The sequence below is a fragment of the Empidonax traillii genome, unplaced genomic scaffold (assembly GCF_003031625.1).
Source record: "Empidonax traillii isolate 1590-97213 ecotype Southwest subspecies unplaced genomic scaffold, ASM303162v1 scaffold390:size799922, whole genome shotgun sequence".
NCBI lineage: Eukaryota > Metazoa > Chordata > Aves > Passeriformes > Tyrannidae > Empidonax > Empidonax traillii.
In genome coordinates, this window is record NW_020955583.1 from 188,847 (window position 1) to 207,564 (window position 18,718).

At 34.5% G+C, this 18,718-nt stretch overlaps 1 long non-coding RNA gene across 1 annotated transcript; it reads left to right on the top strand.

Moving 5' to 3' along the window:
• Positions 1-9,336: 9,336 nt before the first annotated feature.
• On the top strand, positions 9,337-18,718 carry LOC114062250. Its single transcript, XR_003572327.1, has 3 exons — positions 9,337-9,365; positions 10,259-10,327; positions 18,664-18,718. It is a non-coding gene; the product is annotated as an uncharacterized LOC114062250 (long non-coding RNA).

The window sequence follows — 18,718 nt, forward strand, 5'->3', positions numbered from 1 at the left end:
AACCTCCCTAAACCTTCTGGCAACAACCCTTCTAATGCAGCCCAGGATACCACTACTCACCTTTGCATCTAGGGTATATTTTTGGTTCACATTCAACTTGGTGTTCATAATTATCCCTAAATTGTCCTCTGCAGAGCTACTTTCCAGCTGGGCATCCCCCAGCACATACCAGAGCATTGAATTGTTCCTCCATAGGTACCTCCATGAGGTACCTGCTCATTTTCGCCAGACCGTCCAGGTCCTTCTAGGTGGCCTGTTAGCCACTCTTCACAGCTGTGTGTCATCAGCAAACTGGCTGAAGTTGCACTCTGCCCCATCATCCAGATCATTAATTAAGATGTTGAACCAGAATGGAGCCAGTAGTGAGACCTGTGTTAAGCTGCTAGTTATTGACCTCCAACCAGACTCTGTACACTGATCACCACTCTCTGAATCAGCTGTTTAACCAGTTTTCAATTCACGTCATTTACTGTGTGCTCATCCAGCCCATATTCATAACACTTTTTTATTAGGCTCTTATAGGAGACAGTGTCCAAAGCTTTACTGAAGGCCATGTAGACAATACTCACTGCTCTCCCATCATCTACCAGACCAGTATTTTTATCATGGAAATCTACCACTTTGATTGAGCATGACTTCTCCTTGATGAATCTATGCTGACTATTCCTGTTAAATTTACTGTCCTTTGTGTGCCTAGAAATGGTTTTTATGATTCACTGCTTCATCACTTGCATGGGAATCAAGGTTGTTATGTTTATCTACTTGGCTAATTTAGATATTTCTAAAAGTATTCTTATTTTATGTAGAAATATTATAAAAATATTATTATTATTATTATTAAAATATCATTATCATATAATGGATATGATAATGCATAAACATCCATGGCATTCATAAAACCAGGTATAATATTTTATACATTATGTGCATGAATGGAACACACCCCTTCAGTGGACTTTTCTTTATGTACAACTGCTGAAAAAATATTACTGCAACACTTATGGTACAAAGTAGAAAAATAAGTGGTCACCTATGAAACAGAATTTATGTGGAAGTGAAAGTATGAGTAAATCAGATCCTTGTCTTTCTTATGTATCTTGGAGAGAGAGTGTGAAATATCTGAAATTGCAGGTATTTGTCTGACAGAGTTCATTATCTGCATCTCCGATGTGCCAGACAGAAAAAGAATACAGGAAGTTCCCCACTGTCCAGCCAGTCCCTAAAACACTGTACATGGCCAAAGAAAACATTGTGTCCTTTGTTGACAACTTGAATTAATCTTATGTGCTGCTTCCTCACACTTCTGCAACGGCCAGTGTCAAAAAAAGCACCTACGGTAAGTGTCTTCAGCTGTCTTCTGTACACAAAATCATCATGGCAAGGGCAGAGGGGAAAGCTGCAGGCTGCATGAATTTTTCAGCCCCTCCGAACCACCTAAACTCTTGTTATTGTGTCGGTTCATGAATAGGTCACACCTGTGTGTACCTGGACCATTGCCAAGGGCACTGCTGCAAGTAATTCTATGACAGATAGATAATTAGACCTTGAACCTTGTTCATGGACTTACTCTGTAGAGGTAGTCCTTGTTCTGTCTTTGGCCTGGCCTTCAGGGATTAGTGACTTAAAAGAATCAATTTGAGAACTGCAGCTTATGAGGGTGGAAAGGCATCACAGGTTTACATTTTAATAAAGTTATCTGTATAGCTTAAGTCTTTGAAAGAGTATGATAGTCTGGGCTAAATACAGCTGGAGTATAGTCCTTAAGGCCAGAAAAGCAAAAAAAGAGATAATCAGAAAACCAAATCGTGAATCATTCCATACTTGAAGAGTTTTAACCTCTGATTATGAAAGATGAGAAAGATAAGAAAGAACTGGATGGTACTGATATACTATCTCTCACGATACAACAGTAATACTAATCAGTTACAAAGTAATTTCTTGGAAAATAATCATAATTCACTAGCTCTTAAGCTAATTAACTGGGAAGGCTGTCAGTATATCTTTAAGCACATTAAATATGCCTTTCAATAGCTTTTCCTGTACTGAATCTGAACCTCTGTATAAGGACTTCACTCACTGAGATTAAAAATTCAAGGTTACTTAATTATACTATGTAGTAAAAATAAGTGAAGTCTGGTACTTCTTCTGACCTTAAGGTGTTGCTCTCAAAAGCTTCTGGCTGCAATACAGGAAAGTTCTTGCCTCCCTGAGGGAGAGAAATCACGTTTCCAATATATGGATGTAAAGACGTTGAGATAAAACTTGGCATCCGTAATAGCTACCAGGATCAAGATCAAGCATGAACTCTTCACTCCATGCCCATGCAGACATGGTAAGTATTTCTTACGAAACTCAACTCCTTTCTTAAAGATGACAATTTTTATTTGAACACATATTGATAGTTGGCTGTTCATCCGGTCTAGTCACAGTGTTGTTGTGTTGTGTAATTACAGCATTACTTTTTAATTATTATGTCACATGGCATGTTCCTGGAAATTGGTACATAAAGCAGAAATTAATGGAATATGCATTTCAGAATCTTTATGAGCCCATTAGAAGCAGACCAGTTGTCATATTCCTGGTTTCCCATTAGTCTCTGTATAGTTCCCTACTTCTTCAGTTACGGTGTGAAAGATCATAGGTCTGAAAAATGGTTGTATTCAAAGTATCTCTATCTCCCTTTTTTGTATTTGCAGCTTATGAAGATAGGATCATAGAATAGAATCATAGAATCAATCATAGAACCATAAAATCATAGGATGGCTTGGGTTAGAAGGGACCTTAAAGATCACCTAGTTCCAGGCCCTTTACTGTGGGCAGGGGCACCTTGCACTAGAGCACCTTGCACTTGTTCAAAGCCCCATCCAACCTTCCCTTGAACATGAAACTGAAACACAAGGAGGAGCCCCTGAGGGAGTTGCAGTTAGTTAGTCAGGAGGAAAGAAGGCTTAGGGATTACCTTATCACTCTCTACAACTACCTGACAGGAGGTTGTAGCAAGGGGGTACTCAACCTCTTCTCCCAGGTAACAAGTGATGGGAGGAGAGGAAACAGCCTCATGTTGTGCTGGGGGAGGTTAAGATTGGATATTAGGAAAGAATTATTCATCACATGGCTTGCTGAGTGTAGGAAAAGGCTGCCCAGGGAATTGCTGGACTAACCATCTTTGGAGATATTTAAAAGATGCGGCACTTAGGGACATGGTTTGAAACACACTGATATTTTTAACTCAAATTCTCTGTGGATTTCCAACTCCTGAATTATTCTTGAAGCCCATGCCAGTAAACTAATATGCAGGGAAAAAAAGTTATAAAGAAAACTGCCTGTGTATATTGCCTTTGTGACAGTTTCCTGACAATATTTCTGAGACACAAAATTTTATCATTTCAAAAACACATAGCAACAGAGTCTCTGAAACTAAATATTCAATCTATTTCCCTCTTTTCTTACATCTCTTTAGTATTTTGTGAGAGAAAAGTATAAACATGACATATAACCCGGTATTTATCCAATGCAACCAAATTTTTGCAATGTTGCAAAAATTCCCAATGATAGAGTAAATAAGTTTTCATATAGTTTCATACTGGTATCATACGTTCTTAACAGAGAACATGGAATTACTGTTTTCTGTCATGTAGTGGAAAAAAAAGCCCACCATTTTTCATCTATCTAGTGTGATTTTTCTTGCTTTGAAAGAATTGTAGGCAATATAAGCTAAGTATTAAAGTATATATGAAATACTTTAGACTTTTTTTTCACTATGGCAGAAAAGAACAAGTACGTACTTTCATAACTCCATCAGTAATTGGTTTATTTACATGTCTAATTGCTAAGAATATTTAGGCATCATTAGTCTCTCACTGATTCCTTTGTGCTGTACTTTATGACAAAGTTACTAATAATTGATGCACAGAATGCACACAAGTAGCTTGCTTTAGATGAACTCTGTGCACTGTAATCCCTTGTTCAGTGAAACATTCTAGATTAAAAACCACGTAAGATTCCTGAGAATCATTATCAGTCCACAAGTCAATACACATTATGGTGGCCCATCAATTAATTCCAGTATCTATGGCACAATTATTTTAAAAGCTGGCAGAAAGGAGGATTTAGTAGAAAGAACATTGGACTAAAAGTAGTGATATATGAACTCTTAACTCCTTTCACTGACCTCTTGTTTAAATCTGACAAGTCACTTGATATCTTTCATGTACCTCAGTTTCTGAAGCAGGGAAAAGGTTCAGTATTTTAAAGGCTCATGGTAACCTTCCATAAAGAAACTTAATGAGGTGTTTGCATAATCAGATGTTTTAAACTATTTGACTCTGGAGCATAACGAGACAACAGTTTTAGGTGGAAAAAAAAAAAAAAAGGTCAGTCTAATTATCTGCAGCACACAAATGTCCCTAGTAAAGTCACTGATAACAAAGCAGGTCAAAGTGATTAAACAAAAGAAGATTTGCAACCTGGCTGGTATTCTTCTGTCCTCCATTGCCTAATTTCCCTTTTCTTCACTGGGCATATTGCATTTCTCCTTCCAGGAGATCAATGCAAGCTTACGCAGATCATTAGCCCAGATGAAAAATAGTTTGTCAAGAGATGAAATACTTTCAGTGATATGACAATGGACTATTTGTGCATGGTGAGCCTGAAAATAAACAAGCAGGACAGAAGCACAGAAGGAAAATGATTCAACCGGTGATGCTCAGCTTGCAGAAAGTTGTCAACTTGATCCATATAGCATGTCTGAGCTCTGAGAGTGAGCATCATGTAAGTGATAATCCTTCATTTAACAGTTGGACGATTCACGGAGGAGAACTTCTCAATGGATCCTTCTCTGACAATTACTAATTTGCTTGCTGCACTTGTCTGGCACAAAGGTTTTAAGTCAACTCTGAAACTCTTAAAGGGCACATTAAATGAAAAACGGCAGACAACTATGTATTCATTGGCAGTTCCAGTACAGCATTGCTTCACCATGGTCTGTACCACAAGTTGCCAGGTAATCTCTGCTCTGGCACCTGGAGCACCTCCTCCTCCTCCTCGTTCTTCACTGACCTTGGTGCCTACAGGACCTACAGTTTCACATATTCTCATTTCTCTCTCAGTCTACACCTGTGGTGTTTGGGGTTTTTTTACCGCGTCTTAAATATGTTATCCCAGAGGTGCTACCACTGTTGGGCTTGGCCTTAGACAGTAGTGGGTCCGTCTTGGAGCTGGCTGGTATTGGCTTTGTCAGACACAGGGGAAGCTTGTGGCAGCTTTTCACAGAAACCACCCCTGTAGTCCCCCAACCACCACGTAAATCCAACACAAACTTAAATTTACATTGCAAGGGGCACAAATTTTATTTTTTTTTTTTTGCTGTGATTTCTCTGTGTCTAAAACTCACCCCTGACTACTATTTTCAGTTTCTTAAACTTTGTTGAATTCTCCTTAAACATTTTACTAACTATAGAATGATAAAGTAATTAATTTTAAGAAAGGAATCAAATACTGAGACTCTGATAGGAATAATATCATTATTATCCAAATGACAGCAAGAGTTATAATTTTTTCTCCTTTTTATTAGTCAGCCTGGCTCACTGCTACTTCATGAGAAAATGTATTGCAGATAATGCTGCAGCACACAATTTGATACAGAACTCCAGACAGCTATTTCTGCTCAGAAATTAACTCAGATTAATGTGGCGATAATTGTTGGAGCTCAGTTACATGTTTTAGCTAATTAAAGACTGAGTGAAATGCCATAGAAGAGACAGTAACATTTGTTAACAAGAATACACTAATGATTTGGTTGTTCTGATTCACCTCTGAAGAGGTTAAACTGCTAAAGCTTTCTTTGAACTAGTAAATATGTCAAATTTGGGTTATTCTTTATCTTGTTTAAAAGAAAGAAACTATATTTCATCTCATCAATAAAAAAAAAAGTAATTGATTACTCCATTTACTTCCTAAAATTACTCAGAATTTGTATGTGTTGTAATCCTTGTTCTTATATTTTTTCTATGTAGGTTAGTAAATTTCACTTTCTTGTGTTTCTTATAGTTGTCTCCTGCTAACAATTTTGAGCCCTGCTAAAGCAGTAAAAACTAATTTAACAGAGGAAAAGAAGTCTCAGGGCTACATTATATATTGCGTCAGGCATATAATTTGCATATATCAATTAAAACTGTTGTATGTAATGAGTTGGTGACCTCTTTCAAAAATAAATGCAAATGCAATGTAAAATTAAAGATATTTCTTAAATTAAAATGTCTTCTTTTTAAATCTGAATTAAGGTCATAATTTGCCTAAAATGATTTCATTTAAGTAGCATATCCTTGGACTTATTGTCCTATCCTGTCCATGTGATCAAGTAAATTACTATATATTTCCTTCTTAAAGCTCAAGTTAACTTCATTAGATTTAGCTAACAGAAGAGTCCAAGTCACTCATGATTCTGAACATTACTTTATACATAGATTAAATATTAAAATAACGATTTTTTGATTAGCAAGACCTTGATCTGGATACTATGACTATTCCATCCAGCCACTCTTAAGAAAAGATATTTTGACCAAATTTCAAGAAACAGTTTCTGGCTGTGTAATGGTCTTGTGATCAAACCTTTCACTAAAGAGTTTTGCAACTTTTAGTCTATTAAAACCAATAAATTTGGGTCATCATTATTTTAATTCCAACATATGTGGGATTATACAAATTCCTAATGAAATAACCATTAAAGTCTATGAGTCATTTTGTCCATCAAAGAAATTTTTTCATGTTTGCAGACCTTTTTAATAATGACCATCACCTTTCAGAAGCAAAAGATTAGAAAAAATGAAACGTTATCCATCCCTCTCCCCAAGTAATGGTGCTACTATAAAAATGTTGGAAATTTGATTTTGAAAAATGTGAGACAGGAATGTATGAGGTATTTTTAAACTTTTTCTAAAATGGAAGGATGGTAAGATTAAAATACTAAAGCAGAGAATCAGAAGATGCTATCTCTTTGCACTGATTAGCAGCCATACAAGTAATGTGACTATTTGAACCTATTGTCCCATGATATAAAACAGGGATTTCAGCTTAATTTGAAAGATAATTTAAAAGATCAACTCTCTGTGAACTTAAAGCACGTTCTTGATGAATGCTACATAAGTTTATGGAATACATTACCTAAAACTGGGGTAGTTCTGACATCTGACATAGATGTGTTTACATTCAGAACAAAGTTTGGGTCATCTCTCAGAAATGCATTTTAGAGCAAAAGAAAAAACAAGTCAGTGTGTGGAAAAAAAGACCTGATTTTCCAAGGTAAAAGACACAAAAAGATAGTTGAGAAAGTCAATTCTACAAGAAAAAAATGAACTATACTTTTTATTATGATGATGATGCCACTGTTACTACAGAACATTTCAGTCACTCTGCTGAAATAGGAGTCTCATTTTACTTCAGAGTTTTGATTTGCTTTAAAGTAGGACACTTCACACATTGGTAAAATAATATCAGCTAAAATACATCTTGCTGTGTCTGTCTACAGTGGATGCTATTCACTCTGTCAAAGCCAGCAGAATATCTGTATCCTTATCCCGTATAATAGAAAACAATTTTTAAAAGAGCACTGATCTTTCTTGCTATATGTGACTTGCTTCTAGGAAACCATAAATTCAGTTCCAGACTCCACAAGTCCAATCTTATGTTCTGGCCTTTATTTTTATTGTAATTCCTCTTAGACAAGCTGAGAAAACTTCTACAGAACTCACATAAATAAATGAGTTTACAATTGAATATAATTTTCAGTGATTTTTCATAAATGGAACTGCTACTTAATTATGGTTTGGTTTTTGTGAAAATTATAAATTGACCACATGCAATTTTCTGACTAAATTCTCAACAACTCAAAAGTTTTCCAGCACTTATCTCCTGTTACCAGAAAGACATCAACTGTGCAGATAAAAAGACCATATACTCGCCAGAGAAGAAATGATACTTTTTCTGCTGTCTGCATAGGCCCGAGCAACAATCTATGTTTTGTAAATAACAGAAGTAATGAGAAAAAGCTGGATATGCTTACATTAAAGTAAAACTGTATTTCTAATCAATACCTTCTATCTAAATTGCAGGTATATAAAAACAGAAATGAAGCTGTTCTGATATTCCCCCTTAAGGGTCTATCTCTAGAAATCATTTGCTGGATACTGAAATCCTCTGCAGTAAACTCAAAAAACATCTTGCACCAGCAGAGCAAAGAAGTCTGTAGCTGACAGGCAAGCTTGGAATAAGAGCCTATAGCTCCTACTATTCAGTTTCTTTTTATTCAGAGTATACATTTCAACTTATCATTAGCTGCTGAGTGACAAGACAGACAAGGAAAAGGTCATTCATTAGCACAGTGTTATCTAATTTATTTCAGTTAAAATATTGATCACATCGATGGTAAATAAGATAGATTCAGACAGCCGTTGCACCTCCAGGCCTATAAGCATTTTACTGTCATGTACTTGGCATTTTTCAAAAGGAAACATTTGCATTCCTTATCATTGTCAGAATTACAATATTTCTGTCATGAAGTTATAATTTCTTGTTTATACACACTAATTTTGTAAATATTATGTAATCTAATGTATAACTGCAAATTAAATAATTGCTTCAGTGCTGATTGACGCAATAGATCCACTGAAGCAAAGATCTTTCAATTACAAACTAAATTATTAGATAACTTTGAAGTGGCTTTAAAAACCCAATTTGTTTATGGAAATTGATAAGAAATTATGTTCAAGCAGCAGGACAGAAAATGAAACAATATGAAAGGCAGGCAAGAACACCAAACAGCAAAAGTGTTTCTTTGGCTATCAGTCTTATGTTTTGTGTTCTGCAGCTACCAAATAACCGTGCTCTAGTGGGATATAATTACCATTTAATATCTGGCAATATATTCAATTACTTATATTTACTCTTTTATCTAGATCTACATGCTATTTGGGAATAAAAAAACTGCAGAATCTAAAAGGTAGTATAGCACAGCCCCCCCCCAAAAAAATTGTGTGATTACTTACCTTTCTACATTCTGAATTTGTCATGGGAGCATTTAAATTTCTAAGGACTAGTCTTGATGGTTAATGATGTCTTTTCTTGTTTTAGCTAGTATTGGAATTTCTTGCTTATATCAAGATCTTGCTATCTTATATCCAACTAATATCATGATTGACTTGAAAAAAGTCAATCCGGTGGATAATGTCAGGGAAAAACTAGTTAACTCGTTTCCTATTAGGTAACTCACAAAGCATAATACCTGAAAGTATGCTGTACTTTCTTTTTTTTTTTTTTTCCTTTTTTTTTTTTTTTAAATATGAATGCTCAAATTTCTGGACTACCAAGAGGTAAATTGCTATGCAAAATCACGTGTCTTCTTCTATAACTTAAGGTTAATCCTTATACATTCTTTCAGAGTATGTCACTGGATTGTCACATGTCCTTAGTATATCAAATAGACCTCAAAAGGGAAACACTGAGCTACCCAGAGAGATGAATTTTAACCAAATTTGTACATTTTGATTAAGGCAAGTAGGTAGCTCATTTTTACAGAATTAATTTTATTATATAGCTCAAGCTGCTATTTCCCCAGCTTTTGTATACTCTAAATAAAATTTTCCTCACAGCATTTATTTTTCTTGATACAGTTTGAAAGGAAGTAATAGATTCAATTCCACTTACGGTGACTAAATTTTTATTTTTACTGGTGTACAACAGAATAGTTCACAAGCTGGAAATCTCATCTGTTCAAAAGGACAGAAAATAAGTTTTCAACACTCATTCTTCTACAGTTGTCATTTCTGTTTCATTATCTTCCTTTTTCTTTAAATTTGTTCCTCTGGTCAACTTTTCATCATACTTTTGCTTTCAGTTTCTGTTATGTTCTTTCTCTTTGTAAATTCCTATAGAAGTTTTTCTTTTGCTATGGTATTATTCAGCTTGACATAAAAGCATGATCACGTGTTCTCAGTCCTTCAGATCTTGAGCTGTTGTCCTGAATCTTTTCTTATATAAATGTAACATGGGTTTCTTTTCAATTCAGCATGATTTTGGGTTCTGTGTGCCACTACGTAAGAAAAATAACGTCTTCATGAACTAATATTTTCATCCAGCACTTTGTGATGAATAGGTACCTGGTTTTACCCTGTATCTTTTTAGGATAGAACTTAATAATCATTGACAGTGGTTTTCTAGCTGTGTGATCACTTTTTATTACTGTCCTAATAACTTTGTCCACCAGAGAATGATATCTTGAGGAAGTTGTTCAGGAATTTGACTGGGATGTAGTTGAAGAATTCCTCATAGAGGAGTAATATTTCCTCAGTACCTGTTCTGATGACTCTTTGGTATTTGTCCCTGTGGACTGAGCAGAGATTATTCTCCTCCCTGAAACACATTTAGTATGCACCCATCTTGTAATGTCACAGTCTGTTCTACTAAATAGCAAGGATCTGGAATTCACAAGTATCTGCTTCTCTCATGATCTGAGAGGACTTTGTTCAAAAGGTCAATCTCATATCATTAACGGTACATGAGAAGATTCACAGCTATTAACCTTAACTTACTGATTCTTAACCCTAAATTACTTTGAGGGGAAAAGAGGCATAATAAATCACTTAAAAATGACACTGACAGTTACCTGAAAATTTGAAAAAAGAAGAAAGTAGTTGATCTTATATTTAATAACCTTATTGACACATATCAATTACATTCAACTGTGATATACTCAAGCCAAGACCAGAGCAGGTTAAGATGTAAATATATAGCACATCAAGAGGAATTCAGTCCTATTACTATCAATAATTCAGCTTACATTTTTTTTTTACCATAGACCTTTATTGTAATAAAGAAATTGTCCTAAATTCTCCCTTTTTCCTTGTAATGAATTGTGCACTGAAAGTTGCGTATTTCCCCAGTTATATTTGTTGTTGAGGGTTATGCACCTTTTCTTTTCTAGGAAAAAAATCATCATGATGATAACAGTTATTTGATATTAAAACAGTTTGCTTGCTTCTTTGGAACAATAAATGTAATTCTCTGAATAAATTTTTGTTTGTAATTTCTTATGGAAAACAAGTTCTAAAGTTTGTAAAGATTCACAGGAAATTCTGTTTCATGTGTAATGGTCAAGAAGAGTCACTATAAGAAAAGTTTAATTACCAATATTATCAGGAAAACTCAAAGTGAGGTCATAGTCACAATTTTTCCTCAATTTAGAGTTCTAATATATGTTAGATTTTCATCCAAATTGTCTTAAGCAATAAGATCTAGAATTTATTAAAGAAAATTTGTCTAAAGGAAGATATAAAAACAAACAAAAGACTAGAAAATTTGGTTATACTAACTTTTCCTCTTCCCAAGTGATAGTAGGAGTTTGAAATAAATGCTTAAATAAACAATTCGTATCTCCAATGTGGAGATTATTACAAGAATATCAATCTTGTATTAATCAGGCTAGTTAAATTAGTTAATTAGTTTAATTAATTAGCTAGTTTAATTAGTTAAAAGTTATGCTAGTGATGATTGTTTATAATCTTTCTGTTGGAATTTATTAAGGACTACAGACAAAAAAATGCAAAACCTCTCCTGAGAAACTGTAACAGCAGAATTACATTTCTGCCATATCACTTTTTTAGCATTTAAATTTTTATTAAAAAATATTCCCAAAGGGCATAGATCTAACAATAGAAAGTACCCACTTAAGCCCCAACTGGAAGTGAGTCTCAATAAATATAACAGCATTGCAGACAACCCTGTTGCTAATTGTTGTAAAACTGCCAGCCTGAGAATGACTGAATGCTGCAATATGTGTTGTACTGACATTCTGAAGAACTGTTCAATGAGCTGGAGGGAAATACTTTAGGTACAGTTTCTTTGCATTTGTAAGATTCCCATTATTACAATAAATTAATTTCTTAGTTCAACAGACCTTTCTCTTATTTCCCAGGGACACGTTTAAACAGTCATGTTAAAACTCTATGTGTTATCAGTGTAATTTCAAAATTTTCTGTACATTCTTTATTAGTAATTGATATATTAAGCCAGCTTTTATTTCTTTGGTATATGAGTATAAATGTTCATCTCATAATAAATAATTCAAACTGAACAGACACTTACAAATGAACCGCATTTAAAATCAAATTTATCAAGCACTACTGAAAAGTTTAATCTAGGAATCTCATTTGTCTTACAAGCTCCACAACTAAGGATTATAATTATTTTTAAAATATTTTAAATTGCACTGGCATTTTCAAAAGAAATATTTCAGACAGAAGAAGTACAGAAGACATTTTTTTACTCCAAGATAAAGTTTTTAAAAAATTAATTCTCTTTCTAAAGTGTCCACAATGTATTTAATAGTATAAATGAAACAGACAAACTCAAGAGTGAGTGAGTTATGTTTTTATTCTGAAATTACAAGCTCCATGCTGGGATTAGTTACAGTACATGTAACCTACAGATAGAGTAACTCAGAGCATATTAATATGCTGATAGTCATTTGTCTTTTAATTCCTGTCACAGAATTTTAAGAAGATAATTATGTTTTTCTCCACCTCTTCCTCAAAGCTGAGTAATATCTTTAAGGAAAAGAAATTATGGTCTTGTTTCCACCCCAGAAAGCATTGTACCGTCACAATATTGTAATGAAATATATGAGTTGTCTGATTAACAGGCAATTGATTTGGTGCCATGGAGCAGAAATCACAGAACAGAGAACTACTGCATTTCCTTCCTCCTCCCCAACTACTGTATGAACAATCAAAAGACTGAAGAGGAAGGTATAATGTCTAAATTATAATAGTTGTATTTGCTTTGATCTTACAGTGAGCACAGATAGCTTTCATTGGAATACAATGACTAGGAAAATATAAAAGTTTCCTTCCTATACATCAGTGACTTCATAAGGGCGTAGGAGCTGCAATTCCCGGAACAGACACTATATAGTAAAGTCCTAAACTGAGTTGATTTGATGAACTTTAAGTGTAACATAGCCACCTGAAAGATACCTAAGGGAAGCTAACTGATTGTTCTATATCTAGGCTACCTCTTTTGTGTGTCATTGCACCACTGTTGTCCTTTTGCACACTGCTCACCACGAACAATCAGAGAATTTGAGCCTGCCCCTCACTGCTGCATCTACCCCACTTTGTCTGCATGTGAACATAAGGAAAGGGAGTAGCTGTGTGCAATATTAAATTAACATAGGGCTCTGTAGTATATGCAAGGTCATGAGAGATTAATCATTGTTTTAAGCATAGTTCTGTGATTAAACAGAAGAGTAGTCTTGACTTTCTTTTATCTATTGTACCCCTCGGTTTCTATGCCTTGGCATTCGATTTCTCCTTTCTTACCTACCTGCCTCTGTTGCCATCCATTTTACTGTACAGTTCTTTTACTTCCATTTCCTTCAGTTTCTTACACAGACAAAATTTCTGTTTTCACACAACAGAGTGTGACTTTAGGTTGTTATCACCTCATTATTTTCCTCCTCACATCTGTTTTTGATCTGTATCTTTGGTGCACATTTCACTTGATGCTAGATCTTGATTATACGGCTGACAAAACTGTATGCTTTTGCAATCAATGCAAAGCTGCATGACAGATTACATTACTAAACTGAATAATGTCTATAATTATTTTTATTAAAAGTCTGCTAAATAAAGCAAGCTAGAGAAAGAACACAGTCAACAACACCAAGGTGCAATTAATCTCAAAAGTTTTGTTAAATTTAAAGAAGCAGAAACAGATGCTACTCCACTGTACCTGTGGCATCGCTTAGTAATAGGCTGCCTATTGGAAACCTCTTCACCTAAGCAGCTTGGAGGTGTGAAGTTTTAGGAGCAAAAGGAACCCTTTGATAAGGTTGGAGAAAACCTTCCCCTCAGGTAGGGCAGGTAGCAGAATGGGATCAGGGAAGCACAAAACAAGTGTCATAACAAGGGCTGTATTTGAAGGGCTTCAGCTTTGCTGAAGTGCAGAAAGCTGCATCAGCCTTGTGAAGTCCTTGCAGTGAAACGAAAAAAAGCAATTCTGCTATTGTTCAACCTTTCTGCTTCTTTATCCATATAGTGCTCCTTTACGTATTAGGCTTTATAACTGAGTCTATTAATTATTAGATATACCATGTAGCTTATCAGAAACTATTTTTATCTACAAAACATATTTTAGTTTAGCTGCATTTTAAGTGCAACAGAAAAGTGCCACAGAACTTTCATAAGATGACATGTTGATGCCCCTTAATACAATCACGAGAGAATCAACATATTTTTGAATCCCTGAACATTTTCTCCCTTGATCATCCCTGAACTCCACCTAGATCACCTAGGCCAGAGCAAAATATAGACTAGGTAACCAAGTATTTCTCTCACATACACACAAAAGAAACAAATTTACCAGTGGCAATGGACCAAGACAGCAGGAAAATGGTCATATAAAAATAACTTTGCTTACACATAATTGAGGAATGGAGACACTTCTTTGGGACTTACCAGTCTGCTACTGGGTATTAATGAGCAATTACACTGTGGGAGCATTAGACTTTTCTTGTCCTTCCCTTAAATTTTTTCTAGTCCAGTATCGAGCTATGCAAATTTATCTTGTATTTGTGAATTAGTTACTAATAATTTTATTCTTGAGTTAATGTAACTGAGTAACTACGAGTAGGTAGTTTCCCCAGAGATTAAGAAGCTGTCAGATCCCAGTGACATAATCAAATACAATAGAGATGAGGTGATAGGACTGCACAGCACAAAAACAGAAGTGTGCAGTTGCTGAAGCCAATACTGATGTGCTCAGTGCTGAGCTGAGAGGTCGTGTGTGTCTCTTAATGACACAAGGTCTCTTTAGTTCCAAATCTGATCCTAATTCAGGGGTCTTGCATCAGACTGAGCTGTATGAGATAACCAAAGGGCATTAATGATAGATTTTTGAGGGAATGTCACACTTAGTAGAATTTTTCCCTTTTGAATACTTAGAAATGTTATTCTTAACACATGGCTTTTGCTTTCTATTTTTGCTCTCTATTAATACAGCTGCAGTGCTCTAATATAGTAGTGGGTAGCATACAGGATTATTTTTAAAAATGGCAATTTGTTGAATTTTAAAACTTTTATGAAAATTAACTAACCACTGAAAATGAGAGTGAAAAGAATTACACAAAGACAAAAAAAAAATCTCAAAACAGAGGAACATTTTCTTCTGTTTTCACATAAAACCGGTTGCTAAGACATGGTTTGCTAAGCTTTTCTTGATTATCTGATATATACTATATATATATATTTGAGATATAGATCTAGATCTATAGATAGATAGATAAACAGATAGACATATACCACAAATTAGGTCTATGGTGAAACCAAACTTTTTTTTTTTCCTTTTAAATATGTTCATTATTGGATACTTCTACAAAGAATAGTTTCAATTTTTCCAGTCCCTTATTTCCAAAACTTGAACTTTGGTTGGTTGGGTTTTTGGGTAGGTTTTTTTTGGTGATGTTGTTGTTGTTGTTTTTCTTTTTCAAAATCTTTTGGCAGAAGTGAAATGTAATGTGTGCAAGAATAACGCACATCCAGGGGGAAACCATGGGTTGACCTAATTTTTTTGTCAATGTCTAAAATATGAAAATAAGCATATTAAAAGGGGACATATCAGCAGAAAGAGTGGTTTTGTTTTCCTCTGAACTTTTAAGACTGCATGCAACAACCAAAAAATTAACCAATTACCTACAGCTTAGACGAGAAAAAAGGAATGTTTTATTTGGAACAGTCATTTACATCTGCCCATATTAAAAGACTATTCATGTTCACTGGCACTTAATTACAGCATATCTGGCTATATTAACTGATATTTCTGATACAAAGAATGGAAATTATTTTAGTAGATTTCTGTTATTTGCAGTGTTGACAAAATTGCATACCCGTTACTATTTTGTCTCAAACCATTTAAATATTTTGGCAAAACAATGAGCTTTTTCTAAGTCTAATAAGGCCATTAGTTTATAAATATTTCTAAATTAATAAACAATAAAAGCAACTTATTCTTTATGAGAAAAACTCTGAACTATTCCTTTATGCTTAATATAACAGAAAATCCATTTCCACACTACAATCACTCTGCAGATAGAAAAGCAACAAATTAAAAGTCTTTGTAAATACCTCCTTTCTCAGTGAACAGAAAATACATTCTTTTCCCACAAACGTGGATGTATCATTTGTAGACATTGCAGTTTAATAGTATATAGCTTTTATGCTTACTTTATAAGTTTCTCTTATGATAATGAGCAATATTTGACTTTTGGAAACTTACTTTTTTTCATATAGTATTTTTGGTAGATTCCTAAATTTACAGGGAAAGAGGCTGTTATAGATAATAACCGTGGGCATTTAGTTCAGTATTTAGTACAATATCAGTGTATTTTCTCATAAAGAAGTGTGAGTAGAAGTTACTTACCAAAGGTCTTCTCCCTGACATACTTCAAAGAAAGTGACATGAAGAAACAGATTTGTGAAGCCCAGGAGTTTCAGTTTACCATCCTCTTCTATTCCTATTTTCCCAGTGCACTTCTTCTTTAGAAACACAAACTTGGTTTTGTCCTCTTAGAAAGAACTCAAGCGTCTCTAATTTTTTGATTTTTTGTGAGGTCATAATCACAGTTTTTAACGTGATTTGCAAGACAAAAAAAGCTTGTTGTGAATTACTGGCCACAAAATTAATGCCTGAAACAGAGGTGGATTAAATTTATTTCATACTAGTTGCAGATAACAGAGCTAAACAAAAATTAGAATTATTTTCTGCTAATCCAGTTTTAAAAAGGGAAATATGATCTTTGTCAGTACATAAGCACTAATATTATTTTTTCAGTAAGCTTATAAACCTTTATATGTAGCAATATAGAGATAATTAAATCAGTAATTTCATAGTGTTTCAGCAATATCCTTAATAATCCATAAAGACAAGAGTAATCATTCTAATATATTTAGCAAAAAAACTACTTTAATGGCTTACAACTTTAAGTTCTGCGCAAAGTCCAGGTTTTAACAACTTTGATTTTGATAGGTTGGAATGATCTTTCACATATTTCTTTCTAGAGCTAATATTAGAAAAAAGTAAAGCTTCATAGAAATAATTACCTTTAAAAATGAACTTCATATTTTGCTAGTTCCTTTCATATGAACAAAAATACACAAGACGACACCTATTCTTGAGCTGTGTTATGCTGCAGGCTGGGCAGAATATCACAAAATGCCTAAATGCTATTGACATGAGATGAGGTATTGGTTTAGATAAACCTTTGTTTTGACCTACAAAGCAGATTCTTTTACCCTTAAGAGTTATTAGCTGATGCTTAGCATTATAATATTTGAATTGAAATGGCTACTAGAAGTACCTGTGATCAAAACAAGATAGTGGAAGGATAACAGCAAGTAAAATTTCAAGCAAGGACTATAAAATGCACCTTCTGCCTCAAAAAAATAAAGTTTAATAGGGGAAAAGAGGATAAAACCCCCACATATTTCCAATAATTGTCATATTTTGGTGCTCCTTAACTGCTAAAAAAGCTCTTTGAATAGCCCTTATCACCCTTGCCAATCAAATGTTCAACAGACTCAGTTCTCCTATAGTAGCTTACAGAGTTCAGTGATTTTGGAATAACCTGCTTAAAAATATAATTTTTAAAATCATTGAACTGCAGGAGAGAACATGTCAGTGTTGGAAGTATTACTGGAAGGAAATGAGGGAAGTTGGTCCTTTACTGTTACTTCTGGTCAGGTATGGGTACAGCAGTGGGAGAGGCTGGTGATCTGGGGAGAATACAAGGATTCCCTTAGGCTGGGTGAAGTACAGGGAAAAATTAAGAAATTCATGTCAGGCAAGTATGGAATATGACAAGCTGATTTTATTCTGCCTTTATCTGCTGATAAGTAAGTACTCTCACCTCATTTTTTCTCTTACAGTGATTCTTGTCAAAACACAAATTCCATAATCATTAATTAGCCCAATAACAGGAGACTTCATGAAATCATATACAGAGAGATTCTCATATAATTTCATGCAATGTAATATCCAAGGAAGGTATTCCTACATACTTTAATACAACACAATACCTTAAGAAACTCTGCAGTACGATGCCTTAATAGAAAAAAAAAAAAAAAAGGCATTTACATTGGTAGCAAAGCTATCCAAACCACAGATGTATACAAAAAATTTACTACTATCAAAGTTACTGTGAAATAAAATGAGGAAAAATAAAACTCAGTACAGATTATCTCACATCTCTCAGTCCTAGGTTAGCTTTTTGCTTAGGACAGTGGGATCCAGTCACTCCAGAACCCTATACACAAATACACAATTGCACCTGCTACCTTTCACAGCTAAGAATTATATGTTTTTTATGTACAGTTGTTTCCCCTGCAGTTTTGTCTTTTTGTAGTACTTAGACTACACAGACATAAATATGGGGTTCATTGTGGAGGCAGAGAACAAAGAAAAACATGTTTTCAGCAGAAATTCTCAGTACAGAGGTGAAAATATGATTTGGGCAATTCATAGCCAGTTTGATATTTATGTATCGATTCCATGACATCCTCTACCTAATCTAAACATGAAGCGTGTATGTGTCTGAGTTCCTCCTTTATTTCTCTTAAGATAAAGACAGATTCCTGCTATATGCATTATTGGCATGCTGGACAACCTTTGGAAG